This window comes from Pyrus communis, chromosome 16 (assembly GCF_041283825.1).
Source record: "Pyrus communis isolate YQ-2024b chromosome 16, ASM4128382v1, whole genome shotgun sequence".
Taxonomy (NCBI): Eukaryota; Viridiplantae; Streptophyta; class Magnoliopsida; order Rosales; family Rosaceae; genus Pyrus; species Pyrus communis.
This window is the reverse complement of record NC_142580.1, coordinates 29,640,699-29,648,125: the sequence shown is the minus strand read 5'-3', so window position 1 is coordinate 29,648,125 and position 7,427 is coordinate 29,640,699. Positions and strand designations below refer to the sequence as shown.

At 38.5% G+C, this 7,427-nt stretch overlaps 1 pseudogene across 1 annotated transcript; it reads left to right on the top strand.

Annotated features, from left to right (window-relative positions):
• The first annotated feature begins 794 nt into the window (after positions 1–794).
• On the top strand, positions 795–5,326 carry LOC137732957 (putative serine/threonine-protein kinase PBL21; annotated as a pseudogene). The gene is made up of 6 exons (XR_015958018.1): positions 795–1,273; positions 1,484–1,629; positions 2,278–2,450; positions 2,821–3,212; positions 3,372–3,719; positions 5,073–5,326. The product of XR_015958018.1 is annotated as a putative serine/threonine-protein kinase PBL21 (transcript).
• The last annotated feature ends 2,101 nt before the right edge of the window (positions 5,327–7,427 follow it).

Sequence of the window (7,427 nt, the reverse complement as noted above, 5' to 3'; positions counted from 1 at the left end):
TACACTAGTGGATTGGACTCAAAGGAGAGTCCCCGGTTTTTTTTTAACTCAGAGGTGGGTTTTTTTTCTGCCAAAAACTCCATGTGTTGTTTATTATTTTTTTTCTAGTTTGCATATCTTACTTCTTGCATGTGGTATATGGTCATTATGATTTGCAAATATACATGTCCATGCAACTAAGTTTATCAGAGTTAGAATGTGCACTGGACTGGACCTTAGTTAACTAGGAACACTTCAATAAATCAAGATGTAAATTGATTAATTCCATTATTGGTAAACTAACATATATGATCTTAGTTGACTGGTGTTAGTGACTAGTTAGTCAATCATATATAGAATTTTTAATTGCAGGTTATTTTGCTTGGTACCAATTTCGAGGCCCAAATACGCCAAAATAGGTGAAAATGTTCTTAGAAAGGAAAGTGTCTGGATTTGTCCAAAATTACTAAAAGGCCCATGCATGTGAGTGACACAGTTTTTCGATAACGAAATGGATGTAAAATGTAATGCATCTTTCAATTGCCTCGTTTGCTATATTGACTAGAATTAAGAAAATTGAAACTAGAATGGCCAAAAGTAAATGTCAACGAAACTAAACTATAGGGACGAAGAGTGAGGTATTTAGTCCAAAGTATAAATTTCATGAGGTATGGGTCCTAATCCGAATAAAAAGAGAGAAAAATGAAATGAGAGCCACGTGATTTCATGAGTAGGTCACGTGGTAGCAGAATGAACGACAATACGTCACCGCGTCGAAGCCTTTTTACCTTTAAATCACACTCATCGGGATCCCGCATCGGTCGGAGATTCCGAAACCGGCACTTTTATCAGTATAAACAGTAGTAAAAAGAGACCAACAACAAGGGCAACAAAGTAATATCACCGCACTAGCTAACCGGAATGTTTAAATACGGGAAGGGAAAGAGAGGGAGGGAGGGAGAGACAAGTCGGAGTGATAAGGATGGAGAGAGAGAGGGGGGGAGAGAGAGAGAGAGAGAGAGACCATAAATATATAAAAAAGTTGGAAGCTAAAAATCCTTATGGCCAGGCCACCGCAAATGAATCTCTCCGGCTACGGAGGAGACAGAGAGAGAGGACAATAACAAGCTTATCTGGTTGTAGACTAGGGTTAGGTTAGGGTTTTTCATTTTTCTTCTTTTTGTATTACAGATGGAAGCTTAAGGGATGAGTTGCTTTAGTTGCTTTAGTTGCTTCAGTCCTCACCGGAAAGGTGTCAGCAAGGTCGAAATCGATAACGGCACTCGATCCTCCGGTAAGAATCTCCCCGGAGAGGCAAAGGAATTCCCGATTTCTGAAAGTTAAGAATTTTGGTGAATTTAAATTACGTGTTTGGTTCTGTTGTGACACCCTTTTTTCTGAAGTTTGAGATTCAGCTGTTTAACACACTATCTGGAATTTTGAACTTCGTTTTTTTTCGCAGTAGCGAAATTGGGTTGAGCTTTTTTGTGTTATGTATGTGCAGAGTGTGGGAGGGGAAAAGGCAGAAATGCGGCACGAAGTTTCACATTTCGTGAACTTGCAGCAGCCAGCAAAGGCTTTAGGGAAGTGAATTTGATTGGGGAAGGAGGTTTTGGAAGGGTTTACAAAGGCCGGCTTGATGCAGGCCAGGTAAGTGTTGCAGGGCTTTTCCAATATTCATACTACCGTTATTCCGTTAATCTTTGTATGGAAATGTAAGTTAGGAAGGTAATGTCCGACGCGATATATATATGTTTCTGGTTATTAATGAAAGCAGAATTGATCGTTTAAATCAGAATTAATATCTTTCCATAAACCCTGAAAGGGCGACTATACCTGCCTAGACTTGCCTAGGCGCTCGCGAAACTCACTTAGACAGAAAATAAATAACTTTCATTTTGCATTTTATTTTTCAATAAATTGTATGAGACTTGTTGAATATTTGGAATTTTGGATGAATACTCATTGTTGCTTGTTCCTCATGTTTTCAATATGTTTTAGTACTTTATAATTTATATGCCATTTTCTCTTGCAATTTATGTATTCCAATACAATTTTGTGTTTTCCTTCAGTATAAGTAGACATTTGTTTATATGTTATATTTTAATTTAATTAAAATTATAAAAATGCAGGCACTACGCCTTGCCCGCTGCCCGACTAGCGCCTAGCGCCTAGCGCCTTTTATAACCTTGCTTTAGATGGATGAAACTTGATCCACCGGATGTAATCCAAATATCATTTTATAGACAAGGTTGAATATGATGTTTATGTGTTGCGGCTTTTGATTTCTATGACCAGGTTGTCGCAATTAAACAACTTAATCATGACGGTCTTCAAGGGTTCCAAGAATTCATCGTGGAGGTTCTCATGTTAAGCCTGCTACACCATACAAATCACGTCACCTTGATTGGCTACTGTACTGACGGAGATCAGAGACTCTTAGTCTATGAGCTTGGAAGATCATCTTTTTGGTAAGCATCTTGATACTTAAACAGTACACGATTGGCAGGAATAGTATAGAAAGCTGAATTGATTTATTTTCCTATTGTATTGTCCCTTGTGTTTAATGATAACTTGATACTTTATATTTATCACATTGGCAGGAATAGTATAGAAAGCTGAATTTTCGATTATCATTTCTGTCGCTATAATTATATTTTTGGTATATTGGGTTTCACTTAAACTTCAACTTCAGTTATAGCTGTCCTTCTACTGTGGATGGTGTAAGGAAACAAGGGATAACATCTAAACAAAACATATAATCTTTCTTTAGAAGCCTCTTTTCTTTATTATTGTACTCCATTGTATTTGACCTAACAAATGTTGTATTTTATTTTTCAGATCTTAGTCCTGGTCGAGAGACGCTGAGTTGGGACACAAAAATTAAGATAGCTGTTGGTGCAGCACGGGGCCTTGAATACCTCCACTGGAAAGCTAACCCGCCAGTTATCTACCGTGACTTGAAATCAGCAAATATACTGCTGGACGATGAATTCAATCCAAAGCTTTCAGATTTTGGGCTTGCTAAACTTGCACCTGTGGGTGACAAAACTCATGTCTCAACAAGAGTGATGGGAACGTATAGGTACTGTGCGCCAGAATAGGCCATGAGCGGCAAGTTGACTCTGAAATCAGATATTTATAGCCTTGGTGTGGTTATTTTGGAGCTGATTACAGGGAAGAAGGCAATTGACTGCTCTAAGAGGCCAGGAGAACAGAACTTAGTATCTTGTGTGAGTTAACTCTTTCTATTTCTCAGTTTTCTTTCATATTCTGGACTATCAGATTTTCAATCTCATTTACCGTTGTTGAATTACTGCTAGCTTCTATTGCAAATAATTTATTTTTATTTTTTTCAAACTTATTGAACACCTTTGTTTTTGTAAATGCAGTCTTGTCGATTTTTGAAGGATCGGAGGAAGTTTGTCCGATTAGTTGATCCTCTGTTGCAAGGACATTTCCCAGTTCGTTGTTTGCATCATGCAGTTGCCATTACTGCCATGTGTCTACTAGAGCAACCAACTTTCCGTCCTCTTATTAGTGATATTGTTGTAGCACTTGAGTACTTGGCGTCCCAGAGCGACAAACCTGACCCTCATAGAGCTGGGGTCCATATTCCCTTTTTGGCATCACCTTCACAGCAAAACAGGGATATTTTCTCTCTGGATTCTGATTGCAGAATGAGTTCAACTTCTACTTAGAAGTTCTTGGGATCAACTTGCTGAAACAGCCTGATTGATGTAAGGCACAAAATCACTTTTTGGAAGGAATTTGGGTCATATGGTCATGGTTTCCAATAATTTGCGAAACAATATTTTATTACGCTGTTTGAGAAAGCATATATGCTGTCACTAGGACGGTTTCTTACATTGATTGCATAAATTTTTCTAAAGCATAAAGTTCGTATATGTTTTGATTGCATAAACATTTAAAAGTAAAATAGAAGCAAGAGGTACTCCTCAAGTTCATCTTTCTGTTTTACACATTGTGGTTGATGATTTACTTGACTTGTCAACTTAAGTTGCGTAAACCATTAGCATAGGTTAGTGTAGCATAAATGGATATCCTACTATTGTGTTTGCCCTTTATCTAGCGTTGGTTACTGTAGCTTGTCTGGTCCCCCGTTCGGAGGATATTTCAAGTACTCTGTCATTTGAATTCTATTTCTATCACTGGGTTCTATTATGCCATTTTGTCAAAACTAAAAGCATGGAAGTGTCATATCAACATTTTATTTTCCATCTTTATAGTCATATTGATCCGATCGTTTTCTTGAATAAATTTCATTACACACTCGTGTGCACACACCCACACATTTGTGTCCATGCATGGATATGTGTGAAAAAAAGATGTGGAGCTCATAAGGGAGCTTGGCCTTCATATGTTTTGTCATGACCTTGGATATTTTATCACTCATAGATATGTGAATGAACTCTGTTCCAAGCAATGGTTAGTGTGTCAGTTGGTTTAGTATATGATTAGGTGTGGCTTTCTCCCACATTTTCTTGGGCTTGATTCTTCAAGATATTCATCCAGCTATTTGCTAGAAGTTGCTGTCTCTAGAGATTGTTGGGTCCCGTGAGGGTCCCCAGCTTCGTATCCGAGTTTGCAAAGTTTGTTTGGGAATTTCTGGGTATAAAAAAATAAAAAAAGTAGAACGCAATCTTTCCCTTCATACATTATGTTTATTTACAACATGTATACCGTACCTTTAAAACATTGTCTCTGAAGTCTTGATTCTTGAATGAAATGAAAGTAGATTGTTCAATAGTGTTTGCCAATGAATGAATCTGTAAAGTTCATATTCCCCTGGTCATTTAATTGCATTAATTTACTGTTGTCTAGCGAATTGTGCTTTTGAATTTCTGAAATGCAAGTTTGATGTTGATGATTCGTGCTGATCTGTGATTCAATGTATCAGAAATATTTATCATGACAGTTCATGGTCTTTTCATTTTCCTTGTTTGCTCTTTCCTTGGCCGTTTTAGTTCTGTAAATGCTAATGTTTTATAGAGAATGCAATGATCTGGCTGTCATTGTTGATTATTTCTGCATACTCACTGTTGTAACATTTTCCAACTTTGCGCTCGCAGGTGCCTACGCTCGTCGAACACACAAGGAAATCCCAAAGGAAACCCCGAGATACCAATGTAATATACACGCATGAACAATTGGAATAGAAATGTGCACAAATATGTATATATATTTGAGTTTGGACGTGTAGCTTTTTGAGAAATTAAGAGATTCAGGTTTTTGTATTTTTTTATTAGAGTTCATAAACCATCATCTACTGGTGTGGATTTTTTCAATATAAATGAAAATAGGACTCGAGCTTAACAGAATCAAAGGAGCATCGTGTACGCCTTTTGACTGATAGAGAGCATCCCTCTTTTGTCCCTCCTAACCCCCAAAAAATAACAATTGAAAAAGTAGTTCTTGCCGCATCGGATTGAGGAGGAGGCTTGTTGTTCGGCTCCTCATAAATGATGTCATGGACCTAAATCCATTAGTATGGAACATGTTCTGTTCCAAGTGAAATCCCCTAGTATATGAAAGAGTGAAAAAGTGCTCATACATAAGAGCTTATGCCTCAAGGAAGCTGCATATTATACTATATTTTACTAAATAGATATCTATGTTATGATCCAAGTAAGTCTTGAAAAACAAAAATTATATATATAAGATTTGTCCTTGTTGTATCTAAAAAATCTATTTCTTCTTTTTTTCCATTTTTTTTTTAACATAAAGATAAAGAAGCCATTGCAATTGCCAGAAATACTAGTAAATCTTTCTTAAATCCAAACAATCTTTTTGTAGGTGTTTTCCTCTGATCCAATATGGGGATCGAAAATAGATCTCTACCAGACTACCATAAATGATTTTATCTCCTTATGCTGGAGGAAAGCCCTTACTAGATAGGGCAATCCGGGGCATCAGTTTACGACATCGGCATAAAAGGGAAACATGAAGGTTTGATGAAGGGTAGTAGGTGTAGGCCTTTCCAGCCGTATTCATTAATGCAATGGAACTCCAAAACTTGAAGAAATGGCATTGCTTGTACCTTAATTACCTTTGTGCCCTCTTACTATGATGCAGTTTAGACCCCACACATATTTAGGTCTCTATCTACGATCGGATCCTTTCCCCCGTATGACTGTCATCAAATATAAGTTTTTCCTATACTATAGTTGCAAGTCTATTGTTGTGTTTTGGAATTAAGAGAAGCAAAGCTTCAACAAGTAGAAGCTTCCTCGCAAAGCTTCGAACAAAGAGGTTGGACTGTTCATGTGACATCCCACATCGCCCAGAGGAGTGGATCCTTTAAGCCTTATATGTATATTCTCATCTCTACCTAGCACGAGGCCTTTTAGGAGCTCACTAGCTTCAGGTTCCATAGGAACTCCGAAGTTTAGCGAGTTTGCGAGAGCAATCCCAAGATGGGTGACCCACTAGGAAGTTCTTGTGTGAGTTCCCAGAAAAAAAATCCGTGAGGGCAAGGTCGGGGCCCAAAAAGGACAATATCGTGCTACGGCGGAGGCGGGGCTCAGGATATGGTGGAGCCCGGGGCCGTGATGTTCCAATTTGGTATCAGAGCTAATCCCTGCTCGAAAGTGTGCCAACGAGGACGTCGGGCCCTTAAGGGGGGTGGATTGTGACATCCCACATCGTCCAGGGGAGTGGATCCTCTAAGCCTTATATGTATATTCTCATCTCTACCTAGCACGAGGCTTTTTGGGAGCTCACTGGCTTCGGGTTCCGTAGGAACTCCGAAGTTAAGCTAGTTCGCACAAGAGCAATCCCTGGATGGGTGACCCACTGGGAAGTTCTCGTGTGAGTTCCCAGAAACAAAATCGTGAGGGCGTGGTCGGGGCCCAATGCGGACAATATCGTGCAACGGCGGAGGCAGGGCTCAGGATGTGGTGGAGCCCGGGGTCGGGATGTGACAGTTCACTTCATTGATTTTACTTAACTTTACTTAAGACTACAGACAGGGGCCGAGCGGGCAGTGAAGGCTCGTTTCGTAGATGACAAGTGATGCGTGAATTATACGCACACAAATTAAACCCTCTTTTTGTCAATTGTAGTATAAGTATAAGTAGGGATCGTTCTGGACCGGGGATTAGGAGGGATTGTTAATCTCTTGGAAACTGACTTAAAAACGTAAAAACAATATAAAACACTAAACTAGACTCAAAGAATGCAAAACTAAACTTTAAAACATTAAGACAAACCAAAAGACTCAAAACAAGTTCAAAAGACTCAAAACTAATTTTGGACGAATTTAAGATTATGGCTTGATTCAAAATACTTTAAAACATAAACTAAACAGATTCTAAGCACTAAAGAACAAGAAAGTAAAGGGGGGGAGAGTTTTGATTCGACAAAAATTGAAATAACAAAACAAGTTGATAAACTAAGCAGAATGTAAATATGAATTTGTGATAGAA